Here is a 19,083-nt window from a genome sequence, read left to right as displayed (position 1 = left end):
TAGTTCAGTTAGGTGTAGTTTAAGATGGCTTATTTGGGATTTTTCTTGTTTGTTAAGATGTGCCTGTATTGTGATGAATTTTCCTCTTAATACAGCTTTTGCTGTATCCCATATGAGCTGATATGGCATGTTATCATTTTCATTTCTTTCCAGGTATTTTTTGATTTCTTCTTTAATTTCTTCAATGATCCATTGCTTGTTCAGTAGTGTATTGTTTAGTCTCCGCATCTTTGTGCCTTTCACAACTTTTTTCTTGTAATTGATTTCTAGCCTTATAGCATTATGATCAGAGAAGATGCTTGTTATTATTTCAATTTTTTTAAATTTGTAGAGGCTTGCCTTGTTTCCCAACATATGGTCTATCCTTGAGAATGTTCCATGTGCACTTGAGAAGAATGTGTATTCTGCTGTTTTAGGATGAAGTGATCTATATCTGTCTACTAAGTCCCATTGTTTTAGTTTTTCGTTTAGCTCCACTATTTCTTTATTGATTTTCTGTCTGGATTATCTGTCCATTGATGTGAGTGGGGTGTTGAGGTCCCCTACCATTATTGTGTTGTTTTTAACATCTTCCTTTAGGTCTGTTAATAGTTGCTTTATGAACCTTGGTGCTCCTATATTGGGTGCATAGATATTTATAAGTGTTATTTCTCCTTGATGAAGTGTCCTTTTGATCATTATATATTGTCCCCCTTTGTCTCTCTTTACCTGTCTTATTTTGAAACCCACTTTGTCTGATATAATAATTGCAACACCTGCTTTTTTTTTGCTTGCTAGTAGCTTGAAATATTATCCTCCACCCCTTGACTCTGAGCCCGTGTTTGTCCTTGGGGCTGAGGTGTGTTTCCTGGAGGCAACAAATTATTGGATCTTTTTCTTTAATCCATTTTGCCACTCTGTGTCTTTTTATTGGAGAGTTCAATCCGTTTACCTTGAGAGTGATTATTGATGCATGTGGACTTAAAGCTGTCAATCTGTTGCTCATTATCTGGCTTTCCTGCTTTTCTCTTCCTGTGTGCTTTATCCTACCCATTTGATATGGCAATTTCTTAAGCTGGGTTTCATAGATTTTTCCTTATTTATGATTTGTGTCTCTGTTCTGTTTTTTAGTTTAGTGTCTACCCTGAAGTTTGTATTTAGAATCTCGTGTATAATATAGTCTATTCTCTGGTGGTCTCTTAGTTACTTGGCCTAGACTGATTTAGTCCCTTTGCTCTTCCCCTCCTAAATTATTATCTTCGTTTCTTATTCCAACTCGTGTTATGAGTTTGTAGTTAGAGTGATAAGATCCTCTTTGCTTTGGTAGTTTCCTTACCTTTATCCTAATGCTATAGTTGAATATTTGCTATCCTATTCTCGTTCTATTTATCTGTCTCGCTACTCTGTGGTTTGTGACCCCTTTCTCCATTTTTTCTTTTTTCAAGTATGAGAGCCTTCTTGAGGATTTCTTGTAGTGGAGGACTTTTGATTACAAATTCCCTTAACTTTTGTTTGACTGGAAAAGATTTAATTTCTTCCTCATATCTGAGGAATATTCTTGCTGGATAGAGTATTCTTGGCTGAAGATTTTTATCTTTTAAAGTTTTGAATATGTTACTCCATTCTCTCCTAGACTGTAAGGTTTCTGTAGAGAAACCCACTGAAAGTCTGACAGGAGTTCCTTTGTAGGTTATTTTCTTCTGTCTTGCTGCCCTGAGTATTCTTTCTTTGTCTTTCATTTTTGCCATTTGTACTACTATATGCCTTGCAGTAGGTCTGTTTACATTGACAATTCTAAGAGAATTGAAAGCTTCCTCTACACACATTTCTCCCTCAATCCCTACATTTGTGAAGTTCTCTTCTATAATTTCATTAAGCACACTTTCTGCTCCATTTTCCTTTTCCATGTTCTCGGGAATTCCTCTGATCCTTAAATACTTTCTCCTCATTGAATCCACTATCTCTTGGAGATTTTCCTCATTTTTTAAAATTCTTAGTTCTCTTTCTTCCTCTGTCTGGAGCCATTCAGCCTGTCTTTATTCGATTATGCTAATTGGCTCTTCTATGGTGTCTACCCAGGCATTCCAGGAATCCGTATTCCGTTTTATCTGGTCCATTGTGTTTTTCATCTCTAATAATTCTGTTTGATTCTTCTTTATAATTTCAATCTCTTTTGTGAAGCAACTCCAGAACTCGTTGGCTTGTTTCTCTTTCTCTCTACCCCATTGAGTTTTTTGATTATAGCTGCTCTGAACTCATTTTCACTTAAGTTACCTGTTTCCAAGTCCTCAGTACTTAATTCTGTGTTTTTATTGTTTTCCTTCTGGTCTAGAGCTTTTATAAGTTGCTGGATGGTAGAGGAGCAGTTTTTTCCCATGGTGGTAGAATTCGGTTGCAGTTACAGCCTGTTGCCACGAGATGGGGGTCGAGAGCTGCATGTTCTGAGCTCTCCGCCTTCGGGCAAGATGGTGGCGCCCAGCTCAGTTCGCCTGGGGGAGGGGCAGTTTTTCTCTCAGGCGGATCTGGATTCAGATCAGTTCTGGTCTCTGGTCTCCCGGGGCCCTAGGTATGTGGGGTCCCCGCACACGGAAGACTTCCCCCATCAGCAGGTTTCCACTGTACCACCAGCGGGAGTCCTGGATGATACCCCGGTTGTGCAGCCCCTCCCCCGCTCCTTCCCTCACTGGAGGCAGCAATCCCAGACTCTAGGGGAGGGAGCGAAGTTCTCTCCTACTGCCTTCCAGCTCCTCTGAGGCCAGCAGCAGGGTCTCTGTCCTCCATATTTTTGATACTGTAGGTCTCCAACGCCCTGGCATTAGGTTTATTTGCTGAAATTGAGTTTTTTTCCAGTCCTTTGTTGCAGTTTGGAGGGGAGACAGTCCCAGGTCAGCTCACCCCGCCGTCTTGCTCAGTCCACACCTGTAGTTTCTTTATTATTGACTTTTAAGTGTTCAGTATGTTTTCTATACGCAGGTCTCTTATTATACTTGTGATTCGCTTGGGTATTGTCCCATTCAGCAGGTTGTCTTCTCACCTTCTTGATACTCTCGTTTGAGACACACGTGTTTTTAATTTTGTTGAGGTCCAATTTATTTCTTTTCTATTTTATACTAGTGCTTTCGGTGTCATCCCTGGATAACGATTGCCTGACTCCAGGTCAGAAGTTGTGATCCCATGTGTTTTCCTGTAGGAGTTGTGTAGTTCTGCCTCCTATGTGGTGTTGGATCTCTGTGAGGTCCTTTCTGGAAGTGCTGTGAGGAAGGAGTCTGACTTCCTCCTGTGCATGTGAATATCCAGTTGTCTCGATACCATTTGTTGAAAAATTATTCTTTTCCCTTTGAACTGTCTCATCTCTCATCAAAATCCAACTGACTGTAAACATGAACATTTATTTCTGGTCTTTCAGTTCTGTTCCATTATCTGTGTGTTTATTTTTCTGTCGGTACCACACTGTTTTCATTATTGCAGCTTCACAAGGAGTTTTAAAGCAGGAAGCGTGAGCTCTCCATCCTGTTCTTCTTCTTTGAGGTTGCTTTGGCTCCTCTGGCTCCCTTGCATTTCTCTATGAATTTTGGGATTGGCTGGTCAGTTACTGCAAAAGAGGCTGCTGAGATTTTGCTCGAGGTTGCATTGACTCTGCAGTTCTCTCCATGCAGTATCACCATCTTCATAGTATAAAGTCTTCTGATCCATGAATATGGGCAGTCTTTTCATGTATTTTGGCCCTCTTTAATTGCTTTCAATAATGTTTTGGAGCATTTGTTGTACAAGTCTTGTACTTCTTAAGTTAGATTTATTACTAAGGATTTTATTGGTTTGGATGCTATTGTAAATTAACCTATTTTCTTACTTTCATTGTCAGTTTTTCATTGCTAGCATGGAGAAATAAAATTGACTTTTTAATTGAAATATTATATTAGTTTCAGGTGTAAAATATAATGATTCCATATATGTGCATATTCCCAAATCCTACCGCCATGAGTCAAGTTTGAATCCATCGCCTTGTTACTGAGCAAGGGCTTGCTGCCTGATGCGCATAGAAGCCAGGACTATGGCCTTGGCTTTGGAGAAAAGAAGAGCTTCATTGCAAGGTCGTCTCACAAGGTAACAGGGGGCAAATCTCTCCAATCTGTCTTCCCAATGCAGGTTTGGGGTCACATTTCAGCACTGGTGGACTAGCAAGCTGCTGCTGGGACCACGTGGGCTGCCGGGCTGGCCTTGACTTGGTAATCAAGCTACTTGGGCTGCTGGAAGCCAGATTGTCCTTATTGAAGGGCTGCTTGCTTCCGGTGTCAGTGTTTCTGAGGATTCTTGTCTCTGGGGACCTCCTGGGGCCATGGGTTCCTGCCTGGCATGTGCACAGTGCTGTCTGTGCAATTGAGCACCAGGACTGATTAATCAACAACCTGTTTTAATGGAGAAAAACTAGTTTAAGATGGTCAGTGTTTTCTGTGCTGTTGCAACCTCATATAGCTACAAAATTTTTCTTCTTGTCTTGAGAATTTTTAACATTGACTCTCTTAGCAACTTTCCAGTAGACAATATAGTACTGCTAACTCTACTCACCATGATGCACGTTAAGTCCTCAGGACTTCTTCATTTTAGAACAGGGAATTTGTACCTTTTGACCCCCTTGCTCCCTTTGCCCACCCACTACCCCTTCCCCGTGGCAGCTGACAACCTGTTCTCTGCATCTATAGCTCAGACACGTGGGTTGCTTCTGTGTCTGGGCTCCTGTGAATCATGCTGCAGTGAACATGGGGGGCAGATGTCTGTCTGCAGGAATGTTTCTGTTTCCATTGTGTAAATACCCAGAAGTGGAATTACTGGATCATATGGTGGTTCTATTTTTAATCTTTGGAGGAACTTCCATACTGTTTTCCATGGTGGCTGCACCAACTTGTAGTTCCGTAGATTGGTGGTGGTTTTGTTTTTTTTTACTGATCTTGTATCCTGTCATCTTGCAGAAGTCGTTTATTCGTTCCAATACTTTTTCTGTGTTTTCTCTGATTTCCTATATACATGGCCATGTCATTTGCAAATAGAGAGAGTTTTACTTCACTCCGTCCAATCTGGATGCCTTTTATTTCATTTTCTTGCCTATCTGACATGGCTAAAACCTCCCGTAAATGTAAAATAGAATTGATGGGAGTGGCCCTTGCTCACCTTGTCCTGACGTCAGGGACGAGGCTTCCAGTCTCTCCCGTGAAGTATGATGCATGTGAGCTCTGTCTTGTTCACAGATGCCCTTTCCAAGGCTCAGGGAGCTGCCTTGTGTTTCTAGTGTCCTGAGTGTTTTGATCACAAAGGGCGTTGGATTTTGTCCAATGGCTTTTCTGCATTTAGTGGGAATCAGCTTTCCCAGCAGCTTTCAAACCATGAAATCATCTTCCCTTCCCTCTCCCTCCATCTCTCTCCCTCACACAAACACACAGACCTCTCTGGAAGCAAATCAGAATCCACCCAGCAAATCCTTGCTAAAAGTTGTCGAAGGAGTCATCTAGACCTCTTGCTCCCGGTTATCGTTGCCTGGCTGCTGCGTAGCTAGGGGTGGCCCCCACTCCACACAAGTGATGGCAGAAATTCACATGCTCCTGATGATTTGCGAGGGTGCTGACTCCCTCTGGCATGCACACACCATCATTTTTCTTCTCTTGACTGACTGTAGAGTGGAAGCATTTAGCACAAAAGGAGAGGACCATGCAGGAAGGAGCATGTATCAAGTGCGAGTGCTAAAGGGTCACAATAGACAGATAACATGTTGACTTCCCCAAGAAGTGTGTTAAAGGAAATGTGACATATTCTCGACAGCCCTTTCTGGCATGGAAGTCCGCGTTCTGCAAATACTGCTTTGGGTTTATTTCCTGAGGCCTCATATATTGCTTTTGTCTTGCAGGAGTTTGGTTGCTGACCATGTTGTCGAACGGCCCTCAGGAGGGTGAGCTTTCTGTTCCTCAGTTTGGCCTGTTGCAAGTAAGGGGCCTTGGGGTCCTTTGTGTGTCTTCAGCTAGGAAAGGGTCATCTGGGCTTTCCCCAGAATTCCCTGGCAGTGCTGGGAGCGCTCGACATGCAGTACAAGGTCTGGATTGGACAAACGCTTCATCTGCAAACTTCCTATGGTGCTGAGTTTCTAAAGCCCTCGAATGACATGGATTCTGAAATGGAAAAGTGAAGGACAAAGGGACTTCAGCAATGTGGTTGCCAGGCTTCTCCTGAAAACAAGCAACAGGATACACACCCACGCACATACACAGATGTGTGTATACGTATGTGGAGAGAGAGACTGACTTTAATATACTGGCCTGTGTGAGCATGTGGGCTGGTGAGTCCACAGTCTGCAGGCCAGGCTTACAGACTAGAAGCTGTGGCAAGTTAGGTCTTGCTGAAGGTGCATATGAAGGTGAGGCTGACCCCCTGACCAGGTGATTGTAAGGCTCAGCTGTGTGTTGCTGCTACGGTCACTTTACTCACTTTATTGGGTGAAGTGAGCCCCAACACAGCTGGCTGAAAGGTCTAATAGCACATACCTGCTGTTGTTTTGCTATAAAGTCAGTCAGGCCCCAGTGTGGCTGGTTGCTAGTGTCACGGCCTCGCATTTTCTTTGGGCCTTTGGTCTGCGGGGCTGTTGTTAGCTCTCTCAGGAGCTCAACCTTGTGACGCCAGACTCAGGGATGGGAGCACACAATCATTTCAGGTGTTGGAAGGTGGGCAGATTCCCTATTTGTTGTATAAGAAGGCCAACAGCACAAGCCTGCTGCACTTGAGAAGTCTCACCACCCCACTGTGGGACCATAAACCCCATCAACACAGGCCCACCCTGTGTACATGCCCTGCTCTGCTGAAGCAGACCTGCTTATCTTGCTGTAGAGGTCCAGAACACACCAGCTACACAGCCCAACAAGTTCCCTGTTGGCTGGCTAGTGGGTGGGGTGAGTCCCTAGGGCAGGGCGCCTTCCCTGGATGAGCTGGATTAAATCACTGCTCTAGTGGGCAGGCTAAACCCCTCAGCTAACAGGCCATGGGAAGAAATACAATTGCATCTGCCACTGTCTGTCTCAGAGGCCTGTATTATGTCACAATAATGGCTCCGACCAGTGTTCACTCCCTGGGGTGGTGATCCCAATCACCTTCTGCCTCTCTGAGATGTGCTCAGAGCTTATCCAGTGAGTCTTTTTTTTAATCAAAGGACTATGCACCTTTCTTTCTGGTGATTTTGTTTGGTTTTTAGAATGGGTGAATTTCTGCATGGGTCCCTTGAAAGCAGGCTTTTCTTTCTCTTCGCTTCAATAGGTTTTCTGGGGGGTATTCTCCTTTGGGTTTAATAACCAGCAAAGCCAGGTACTTGTCTTTGGTTGTGCTGAATTTGAAGGTTGCTTATTATGACATCACTCTCCCCCTCAGATCCCCTGCTCCTCCAGGAAAAGCTTCATACCTTAAAATGTCTCTGGCTTGAAGCACCATGGCAAGAATGTGACTCTTTCCTCAGCAGGAACGTATCTCTGCCTCTTACAACTCAGTCAGTGTTGTTCTTTGTTGTCGGGGTTCATTTTATACAGTCTCCAGTTCTCACTCAGAGGTAATCATTCCACAGGGGTAAATTTGTTGTGTCCATCAGAGAAGGTCAGTTCAGAGTCCTATGTTACCACCTTCCCAGCAATCCTCTTGTCATTGATTTTTGACTGTTTTGTTATCACGTGTCTTGGAGAGGGTCCTTTTGTGTTGAGATAATTGAGTGTTCTACTTGCACAATGGATTTGTATATTCAGTTCCTTCCCCAGGTTTGGGAAGTTCTCAGCTACCATTTCTTTAAATAAGCTCTCTACTCCCTTCTCTCTCTCTCCTCCTTCTGTGATATCCATTACCCTTATGTTGTCATTTCTAAAGGAGTCAGATAGTTCTTGTAGAATTTCTACATTTTAAAATGTGTTAGCTGTCTCTCCTCTTCTACCTGCCCAATTTATAGCTATCTTCAAGCTCCTAATTCTCTCTTCCACATGACATGCTCTTTTTGCAATGTTTTCCAATGCATTCTTCATCTCATTCATCGAGTTCTTCACCTCCAGAATTTTTGCTTAGTTCTTCTTGAAAGTTTTGATCTTTTTGGAGATTGAAGTATTCCTGCTATTCATTGATTTCATTCCTGAGGTCATGAAACCATCTTTCTGAGTTTTCTTGAAGTTCACTGAGTTTCTTCATGATAGCTATTTTGAATTTTTTGTCCATTAGATCAGAATCTCCCATGACTTTATGTTTGGTTTTTGGAGGATTGTTTTCTGTAGCAAATACGTTTTTTATTTAGGTACAGTTTTGTTTTGTTTCAAACTTTTCAATTGCTTAGAGATTAGAAGCCTTTTTTTGTTTTCAGTAGGTGTCATTATAGTAATTGTTTTTGATTTCTCTTACCTGAGCTGTGTCTGGCTATATTTGTGGATCTGCAAGTTCTATCCTCCAGCTCCTCTATTTTGTGTCACATGGATACTCTCTTTGTTGCTGCCTGCCCTTCTGGGGCCCACTGATGGCTTTTTATTGCTTGCATTTCTGTGGTTGCTGGCTTTGCTCTCAGGACATGGAAATGGTCAATGTAAAGCCACATCTGAGATCTACTGAGTGGGAAGCTCCACCACAGCTGTGGGGATTGGGGTTGGGGAGGTGGTGAGGGAGACTTGTACAAGCAGCACTGTCTCAGCTGTTGCCTGTTACCCTTTGGTCCCAGGAAACACTGCTGTTGGGAAGTGGGAGTGCTGTGCACACCTGGTGCCACCAGGCTCTGAGCTGAGGACAGGGGTTTGGGATCATGGGACTCCACCTTTGTAGCTCCTCTGCTTCCTGTAGCCACAGGTGTCACTGCCCCTGCCTGGCTGCAGTCACACGTACACCTCTGCTGAAGACCACTGTGTCCTCTGGGATCAGGGGTGGCTGGCTCATCTGCCATGGCTGGGGATCCAGGATCCTGGGTGCTGCCTCCACTGCTCCCTCATTTAGGCTTTTCTATGTGCTCCAATTCACTTTCTTTGCATGTACTGATGTGTAGATCTTTCCATCACCCTGGTGTTTGGTGCAATTTAGCTTTTGTTGAGTTTTGAATGTTTTAATCATTGTAGATTGAAGAGCAGAGACTCAAGGATCCTCTCACACCACCATGATGATGATGTCTTCTAATTACTACAAATTCTTAACCCCATATGATATACAATGTTTATTTATTAGTTTTACCAGTAAGTTCCATGGGGGGAGAGACCATGGTTGCTTGTTAATCACCATATACCATGCTACCCAATACGACAGTGGGGACATAGCAGAAGCTCATCAAATATTTGTCAAATAAATTACTGAATTATATAAATGCCACCATTGTCTTAACCACAGAGATATTATATTCTGGTGAGAAGAAGAGCACCAGGTAAAAGCACTAGAGAGCAGGTTTTGAAGAGAGTGATGATACACTGACCTACACCAAGAATAAACAAGATAAGATCAGTGAAACAAGACATTTTAGCAACTGAGTTGAGTTAGAGAAACAAGGAATAGCTCAACATATAATGGAGAGAAAGAGCAGTGTATGACAACGAGATGGGAGTAAATATGAAGGAGATGTAGGGACATGCTATTTTCTTCTTTGATATCTGTATCTGAAGTCTTTTGACATGTTATATTAATGTTGAATATGAAATTGGAGTATGACCAAGAGCTAGAGTGGGAAACACTACTGGCAATTGCCTGTCTCTATTCCTTGACTTCTGTTCTATGATATTGCATGTGGCAGAACCCCCAAAAGTGTCCTATGAGCAAAGGAGACTAGATTTTTTGCAGTCTGTCTTCTCAAAAGGGTTGGATAGAAAGGAGCTAGAAAGATCTGTGTTTCAAGATGAAAAACAAGCCAGAGACTCTAGGAATTGTTTCTCTCCATGCTTAATTGGCCCTTGGAGAAGTCATTCCCATGTTACCATCAGAGTGATGCTCCTTGAAATATCTCATGCCCTGACACCTCCCAACGAACTCCAAGAAAGCCCTTTGGGAGTGCTTATCTCAATGCACACAGGGAGTGTAATTGGCATCTTGAAGTAATGCTCTCCAGAAGAGACTCAGGATGTGTCCTCTGGGTTGAATCCCTGATGCCATACATTGAGTGCCCTTGATTTGCCTCAGCTGACATAATAGGGTCTCTATGTTAGAAGGCTGTTTTATTTCTCACAGATGTTTGCTTCTTTTCCCTCATGTTTAGCTCATTCGGTCCAAGTCTCTTCTCATTTTTACTGCTATGATTCCTGCTGAGGAAAGATTCATGCAGTCAAGAAGGGGATTCTACTAAAAAATACCAGTGCTAGAGGCAAATTCTTGTTTTATTTGGTAGGAAAGGAGGTGTAAAGCTAAGAAGAGAGTGCCTTGAGTGATCCAAAATAGCAGAAACTCCAAAACAGATTTTCTTTTGGCTCTGGACCTATTGATGATTAAGCTGGTATTAAATGAACCTTCTTAATCTGGTAACATTAATGGAAATTCTTTTTGCCCAAGCTCTTGTTGTCCTTTTGGATGGAGAGGTACCTGAAATATATATTTAGAGGCAGATGAAGGATATTCATTATTCAAAGGCCCACCTATTACAAGTTCAATAGGTTCAGTTACTTAATCTGTCCTGATGTGTGCTGATGGAGTTCAAAATCTGAGCCCAGATTGCAAGAGCATTACTACGGATGCTATTGTTCCTGATGATGCTCTGTCACTAGGATAATTAGTGTAGACAACGATGACTGTGTAGGACATGGTGTTCTATGCCATTCTACCAGTAAATGCAGATGACCAGGGTTAGAGAAGAAACTCTGATGAGCACCTCAGAAAAGACTTGTTTGGATGATCAGTAGCCAATGTTTGAGTTAGTGTGGATCTATGCTTCCCTCGCCATTTCACTTCTATACTTGTTCTCTCCACAATTCTCTGCAGCAGAAATTCCAGGCAAGATAATTTTTGGGCTCGAGGTGTTCAGGAAACCTTCACTATAAACTAGGGCAACCTCTGGCATTGTTAGCTTATTCCCTCATCCCTAAAGTCAGAGGGTGATATTGGTCAGTCTGTGAGGAAAGCTGGCTGAGAAAGCAGAGAAAAAAGTCAACTGAGGGTCACAAATCAGAATGGGAAATTATTAGGAAAGTTGTCTAAGGGAGGCAGAGAGACAGGACTCAGATAATGAGAAAACCAATGCTATGGACATTTAAAAGGTGGAAATTAATGAGGAAAGAGATAGAGACGTAGATGAATACTTTAATACAAGGGAAATATATGGATGGCTTGATAGGATTGGAGTGACCAGGGGGAACATGGGATATTGGGCCCTTCATTCACAAGAAGCTGAGTTTGAAATAACAGTACGAGGAGACAGCCAAAAAGATGACCCTAGGCTGCATTAATTGGAGAGAGATAATATATGTGACCTCTTTCTTACTGGTCAATTTATCCTTTGGAGAAAACATTCAGTTCTGACTTCTTTGCTCTAAATGGTAAGCAGATAATGTGGAAAGCAAGAAGATCTAGGAGATGTTTAGGAAAAAATACAAAGAGGTATTGGGTCGATATTTTGGAGATTAATTTAGATTATCAATTTTTCAAGTTGGGCTTCACCATGGAGATGAAGCACTCATTCTGATCAGCATTCCTGTGAGAATGAGATAAAGGGCCAAGTGGGAATGTGATTGACTAAATGTTATAGAATTTGGTTGATTAAATGTTATAATCTTAATTTGATCAGCCTGATCCATAATTTAAAGAGACTCAGGTCTACTGAGGACATATCTCTTGTTTGTTTTCAGGTATATAACAATGGTGGTTTTGTTATTTGTCAACATGGCACCCGTATATATCTCATAAACCATACTTAATCTCCAAATAAAGAGCATACCAAGTTCTCCTTCCATATAACATAATGCGACTACCCCACATACAATCAAAAACTTGTTAACCTTTTCCCAAGAAAAGGATATAAATCACACCAACCCTTTCCACTTAAGAAGATACCAAATCACTTCCTTGTCTTGGTTGAAATTCATTCTACTTCTGTCTGGTTCCTACTCCCCTTTTTATGTCTTATGACTGATATACTTAGATATGAACCTAACTACATTAATATACCATACGTTAGAAAGGGGATATGTGAGGGGAAAACCTCAAACAATTCAGTTAATTATATTTAGAAAATATTCATAAAAAAGAAAGAAGAAATACCTGTTACTACTACAGTTTTTGTTTCTGAAGCTGCTTACATAGTCATGTCTGGTGTATATAACAGTCTTCTTTCACACCATTCCATATTTCCTTTGTCTGCATTTCATCATGTTTCCTTTTCTGGTGGGATGACCCAAACATTCATTCCTGAAGGATCTGGGTCATTACCAGTCCTGTGTGAATTGGGTTTGCATAGTTTTCCACTGACTTTCATCACAGGGCATTTGAGTACAGAGGTGCCCCCTAGAAAATCTCCTGCCTTCCAGACATGCTTCTCCTCATCCCCATGGTGTAGTAGAAACTCAGTAACCCCTTGCTAGTCAGGATCAGCCATGCAAGGCAGTGTATAGTAACTTCCTTTGCTTGTTGATTCAGTGATAGGAGGAGTCCATGTTGCTGAGCCCATGTGTAGCCTTCATCCTGGTTTCTGTGGCTACTCTGTTTGTGAGGCCATTATCATGAACGAGAGTGACTGAGCAAGAGTGTAACTGACTTCCACAGAATGGGTTAGCACATGGATAGGATGTCTCATTCTGTGGAGAGCAGGAATGGATATTTCTTCCTTGTTTTTATATGACTATTTCACATGTTTTTGGTTCTATGTGGGATAGTGATATCATGTTAGGTAAAAGGATGACTGTTGTGTTTATTTTGGGATGAAGTGTGGCTTAAGGAGATGTGCATCTGTGCCAGATTGACAGGAGATGGACTCTGGTGGTTTCGTAATGTGTCAACTTGGCTAGGATGGACTACATTTCCCAGAATTCCCATTTTTTGTGTTTCTGGTTAAGGTGGGTCACAGGAGAGACTGTCCCAGAGCCTTAGAGGCAGAAGAGAAGCAGCCATTTTGTAGTGTACAGAGATGGCATCTGATCTGCTGATTCTCCTCTTCCGTGCGAAGCAGCAGGTGGGCCTGCAATTGTTCTGCCTTCCCCTGGATCCTCCTTTAGCGCCTCTGACTTCCAGGCCAGGTGTGTGTGTTTAGGCTCCTGAATATGGGCCTCAGCTTCTGTAAGACAATCACACCACCAATTCCAGTGGCAACAAGAACAGGCATGGCTTTCAGTCTGCCCTGTTGGGGTTATATCTCATTCTTGTGGGTTCCAGCAGGCCCTTGATCTGCCACACTTTATATCCACTTTATAGCTTCCTGACTGCTTGTGCCATGGACTTGAAGTTCCAGCATCAGACACAAGGGTGACAGCCTTATATAGACCGCTTAAGCAGCTTTCACTATTGTATAATGCAAAATTTCTGTACAATCCCATTATATACATACATATGTATATATGTATATATACATATGTATGTATAAAACTCTCAGTGGTTCAGCTTCTCTGGATAAACTCTGACATAAGTAAGAAAGCATATATGTGTACTTTGTATATATATATACATATATAATATATATTATACTAAATATAATTTAGTTTAGTAAACATTTAGTCTCTCTCTATAAAGCATATATATATATATATACTTATAAAAAGTATATATGTGTGTGTGTGTATTTCTTTCTTAATGAGGAGAGGCTCTTGTTTGATTTTTGGCACTTAGAGGTTAGAAATTCCGGAATTTCTAAGTGTCATGTTTGTGAAGAAAGATTTGACATTCTCATTTTAAAGGGCTATTTCAAGAATTTGGGCTATTGAATAACTAGAAATAGAAAAAAAATGTCTTCAAAAATTGTGTGGTAAATCAAAAGGTCTTATTGTAAGGTGTGCTGAACTCCACTATTTCTGATATCAAAATTCTTCTCCACTTCCTGTTTCCCCAGGGACAGAGAAAGGGGAGATACGGCAGAGGAATCAGACCTCTCCAGTAGACTTCATCCTTGAAGGGCTCTTTGATGACTCCCTCACTCGCCTCTTTCTTTTCATCTTGACCATGGTGGTCTTCCTGATTGTGGCAAGTGACAACATCCTCACCATTCTCCTCATATTTGCAGATTCCCAGCTTCATACACCCATGTACTTCCTGCTCAGCCAGCTCTCCCTCATGGATCGGACGCATGTCTCCACAACCATCCCCAAGATGGCTACCAACTACCTATCTGGCAAGAAGTCCATCTCCTTTGTGGGCTGTGCCACCCAGCACTTCCTCTATTTGTCTGTGGGTGGTGCTGAGTGTCTTCTCCTAGCTCTGATGTCCTATGACCGCTATGTTGCCATTTGTCATCCACTGCATTACACTGTTCTCATGAACAGAAAGGTGGGACTTATGATGGCTCTTGTGTCATGGTTGGGAGCATCCATAAACTCCCTAATTCACACGGTGATCTTGACGCAGTTCCCTCTCTGTGGGCCTCAAAAACCCACCACTTCTACTGTGAGTTTCCAGCTGTTGTGAAGTTGGTACGTGGAGACATCACTGTCTATGAGACCACAGTGCACATCAGCAGCATCAACCTTCTCCTCCTCCCCATCTTTCTGGTTTCTACATCCTATGCCTTCATCCTCCACAGTGTCATTCAGATTCGTTCAGCTGGGAGTAAGAGAAATGCCTTTGCCACTTGTAGCTCTCACCTCACTGTGGTTTCCCTCTGGTTTGGTGCCTGCATGTTCTCATATATGAGGCCCAGGTCCCAGCGTACCCCGTTGCAAGACAAAGTTGGTTCTGTGTTCTATAGCATCATTACTCCCACACTGAATCCTTTGATTTATACTCTCTGGAACAAGGATGTAGCTAAGGCTCTGAGGAGAGTGCTGGGGAGAGATGTTATCACTTAAAGACAACAATTACAGTTGTCCTGAGTATAAGAGTAGAATGGCATAAGCTCCTCAAAATGATTGGGTAAACCCTTAAGAGTTTTCAAGGGTCCAGGTCTCTGATCACTACTGCAAAAGTGATGTGGTCAACATGCAATTCCAGTATTCTGACTTGGTCTCAGCCGTCTAGGCAGCTTAGAGTACTATCTTAGTCCATTTGGGGCACAATAACAAAAATACCACAGAGTAGCTGGCTTAGACAACAACCATTCATTTCTCACATTTCTGGAGACCGAGAAGTCTGTGATCAAGCTTTGAAAGTGCTACACCCTCTTTCATTTCCTTTTGATCTCTTTATATGTAACCCTGCCAAACCATGCTTCCCTGAATTCCCTATCCAAAGCAGCACTGTCCAATTTCTGTCCCCTGCTTCCACTTTGTTACACTACTATCATGATGTTCCACAATATTGTTGTATTTTATTTATTGTCTGTTTTATTAGAATGTAAGCTCCCTGAAGGGATGGACTTTACTTTGTGTACTATTGTCTCACCAGAGCCAAGATAAGGCCTGACACGAAATAAATGCTCAAAAATGATTTGTTGCTTGGATTAATAAATGAAAGGGACCTAGATCATTTTACTATCCCACGTGACATTCATGACATTTAATTCAGATAGGGGAGGGGACTATGAAAGTGAATAATACAGTGGATGGCTTCGTAAGACTCATTTGTCTCAGATAGCTGGATATTAATTCCACATTAGTGCAGAGGGCTGATATCTAAGTGAACTTTCCTGGAGCCTCGTGGTCTGAGGGATGCCAAAATGAGGGACAAAATTCTATATCTTTCTTCCCTCACTAGTTAAAAATGTCATGAATCCCTGGGACCCTCCTCAGAAGAATAACACTTAAAGTTTGCGAGATTAGTTATCTTCTCTTTCATGAGTAGGTATTTTCCCTTTGAGAAAGAGCTTTTTGGCATTCTGAGATATGGCGAGCCGCCCATCAGGAGTTGGGTGTCATCTTACCCACCTAGCCCTAAGGTTGGATGTACCCTGTAACACTCCAATATCAAATAGAATGAAGTTTTACAGAAACTGTGCCTGTGCTGTTTCTGAAGGCACAAGGGTGTTGCATAAACAGCCAGCTCACAATCCAAGTTACACACAGGTGGTTGTTCCTCTGCTACCTCTCTCTAGACGTGCAACCATGGCCTTGTAAGGACTCCTATAAGATTATCTGAGAATTAAATAATCTAAGCCAAGTTTATGGATCATTATTCATGTAATGCTAGCATCTGTCAAATGCAAATAATACAGTGTTACATGGGCTCCCCTTGAAAAAGAGATGTAACAATGTATTATTGTAACCATCCTTTATATATTCCAGATGGTATCTCCTTATCAGATAGATGGTTTACAAATACTTTATCTCAGTCCATGCATTACCTTTTCACTCTTTGATTGTGTCCTTTGAGGAACAAAGCTTTTAAAATCTTGATGTAGTCCATCCAATTTATCTATTTTTAGTTTTGTTGTCTGTACATTTTGTGTCCTTCCAAGAAGTCATTGGTAAATCCAATGTCATGAAGCTTCTCCTCTACGTTTTCTTCTAAGAGTTTTATAGTTTTAGCTCTTATATTAGATTTTGATACATTTTCAGTTAACTTTTATATCCATATTGTGTAAGGTAACAGCCCAACATCATTCCATTTACAGTAGCAATTCGAAGGAATAAAATACTTAGGAATTAACTTAACCAAGGACTGATAGAGTTGTACACTGAAAAATATAAAACTCTGCTGCAAAAAATTAAAGAGGCATAAATAGATGAAAAGTTATCCTGGGTTCACGGATTGCAATTCTTACTATTGTTAAGATGTCCATATGACCCAAAGTGACCTACAGATTTAATGCAATGTCTATCAAAATCCCAATGGCATTTTATTCAGAAATAGAAAAACCTATCCTGAAATTCATGTGGAAACAAGAAACCTCAAATAGCCAAAATAATCCTGAAAAAAATAAAACTGGAGGACTCATACTTCCTGATTTCAAAACTTAATATAGAGCTACAGTAATCAAAATAGTGTGGTCCTGCTATAAAACCAGGCATATGACCACTATAATTGAATAGAGAGCCCTGAAATAAAGTTTCATACGTATGGTCAAATCATTTTCCCCAAGGATGCCAAGATCATTCAATAGGGATATGACAGTGTTTTCAATAAATGGGCTGGGAAAACTGGATATGCAAAAGAATGAAGTTAGGCCTTTACCTTACATCATAAACAAAAATTAATTGAAAATGTATCAAAAACTTAAATGTAAGTCCTAAATGTATAAAGCTCTTAGTATAAACCATATGGGAATAGGTTTAGGACATTGTATTCGCCCAGTGATTTCTTGGATATGATAGAAGAACACAGGGAACAAAAGTATAAATGGATAAATCGGACTACATCAAAATTTAAAAGTTCTGTTCAGGACACTGTAAAATAAGCAGAGTGAAAAGGCAACGTATGGAATGAGATAAAATATTTGTAAACCATCTATCTGATAAGGGTTGATACCCAGAATACATAAAGAATGGCTACAACTCAACAGCAACAATAAAAGAACTCCATTAAAATATGAGCAAGGAATGTAAATAGACATTTCTCCAAACAAGGTGTGCAAAGGGCCAAGAATCACATGAAAAGATGCTCAACATCACTAATCATTAGGGATATGGTTAGGAAAAATAGACTCAAATTGGATTAAAGACTTGAAAGTAAGATCTGAAACCATAAAGCATTTAGAAGAAAACATAGAGGGTAAGCTCCTGGACATTGGTCTTGGCAATGAATTTTTGGATTTGACAACAAACACACAAGCAAAAACAAAAGCAAAAATAAACAAGTGGGACTTCATCAAACTAAAATGCTTCTGCACAGCATAAAGAACCATCCACAAGATGAGAAGGCCACTTACAAAATGGGAGAAAATATTCGCAAATCATATATCTGATAAGTAGTTAATATCAAAGATATATAAAGAACTCATACAACTCAGTGGCAAAAACCCCCAAACTATCAGATTAAAAAATGGGCAGAGGATCTGAGTAGACATTTTTCCAAAGAAGGCACACAGATGTCAACAGGCAAGTGAAAAGATGCTCATCACCAGTAATCACCAGGGAAATGCAAAGCAAAACCACGATGAGACACCACCTCACGCCTGTCAAGAATGGTTGTTATTATAACGACAAGAAATAACAAGTTTTGGAGAGGATTTGGAGAAAGGGAACCCTTGTGCACTGTTGGTGGGGATGTAAATTGGTACAGCCACTATTGAAAACAGAATGGAGATTCCTCAAAAAATTAAAAATAGAAATATCATATGATCCAGCAATTCCACTGCTGGGTATATATCCAAAAGAAGTGAAATCACTATCTAGACGATATCTGCACTCCCACGTTCATTGTAGCATTATTCACAACAGCCAAGACATGGAAACAACTTAAGTGTGTATATATGAATGGATGGATAGAGAAAATTTGGTGTATACATATACAACAGACTATTAGCCAGCCATAAAAAGGAAAGAAATCGTGACATTTGTGACACCATGGATGGACCTTAAGGGCATTATTTTAAGTGAAATAATAAGAGAAAGAAAGACAAATACTGTATGATTTCACTTATATGTGGAATCTAAAGAAACTGAACTCAAAGATACAGAGAACAGAATGGTGGTTGCCAGAGGTTGGGGTTGGGGTTGGGGAATTGGGTGAAGGTGGTCAAAAGGTAAAAACTTCCAGTTGTAGAATGAATAAATTTTGGGGATGTGTGTACAGCATGGCGACAGTAGTTACAAATACCATATTGTATATTTGAAAGTTGCTAAGAGAATAGATCCTGAAAGTTCTTATAATAAGAAAAAAATGTGTAACTTTGTGAGGTGATGAATGTTAACTAAAATTATTGTGGTAATCTTTTCACAAGATATGCATGTATCAAATCATTTTGTTGTACACCCTCAATTAACACAATGTCATACGGCAATTTTATTTCGATAATACAGGAAAAAAAATCTCACCCTTTCCTAAAAACATAAGCAAACACCACAATGAGACACCACTTCACACCAATTAGGGTGGCTATTATTAAGCAAACAGAATAGAAGTGTTGGTGAGGAT

At 41.0% G+C, this 19,083-nt stretch overlaps 1 pseudogene; it reads left to right on the top strand.

The window, feature by feature from the left end:
- Positions 1-3,682: 3,682 nt before the first annotated feature.
- Positions 3,683-15,597, top strand: LOC139041599 (olfactory receptor 2AE1-like; annotated as a pseudogene).
- Positions 15,598-19,083: the final 3,486 nt, after the last annotated feature.

Source organism: Equus asinus, chromosome 22, assembly GCF_041296235.1.
Source record: "Equus asinus isolate D_3611 breed Donkey chromosome 22, EquAss-T2T_v2, whole genome shotgun sequence".
NCBI lineage: Eukaryota > Metazoa > Chordata > Mammalia > Perissodactyla > Equidae > Equus > Equus asinus.
This window is presented reverse-complemented; position numbering and strand designations above follow the sequence as displayed.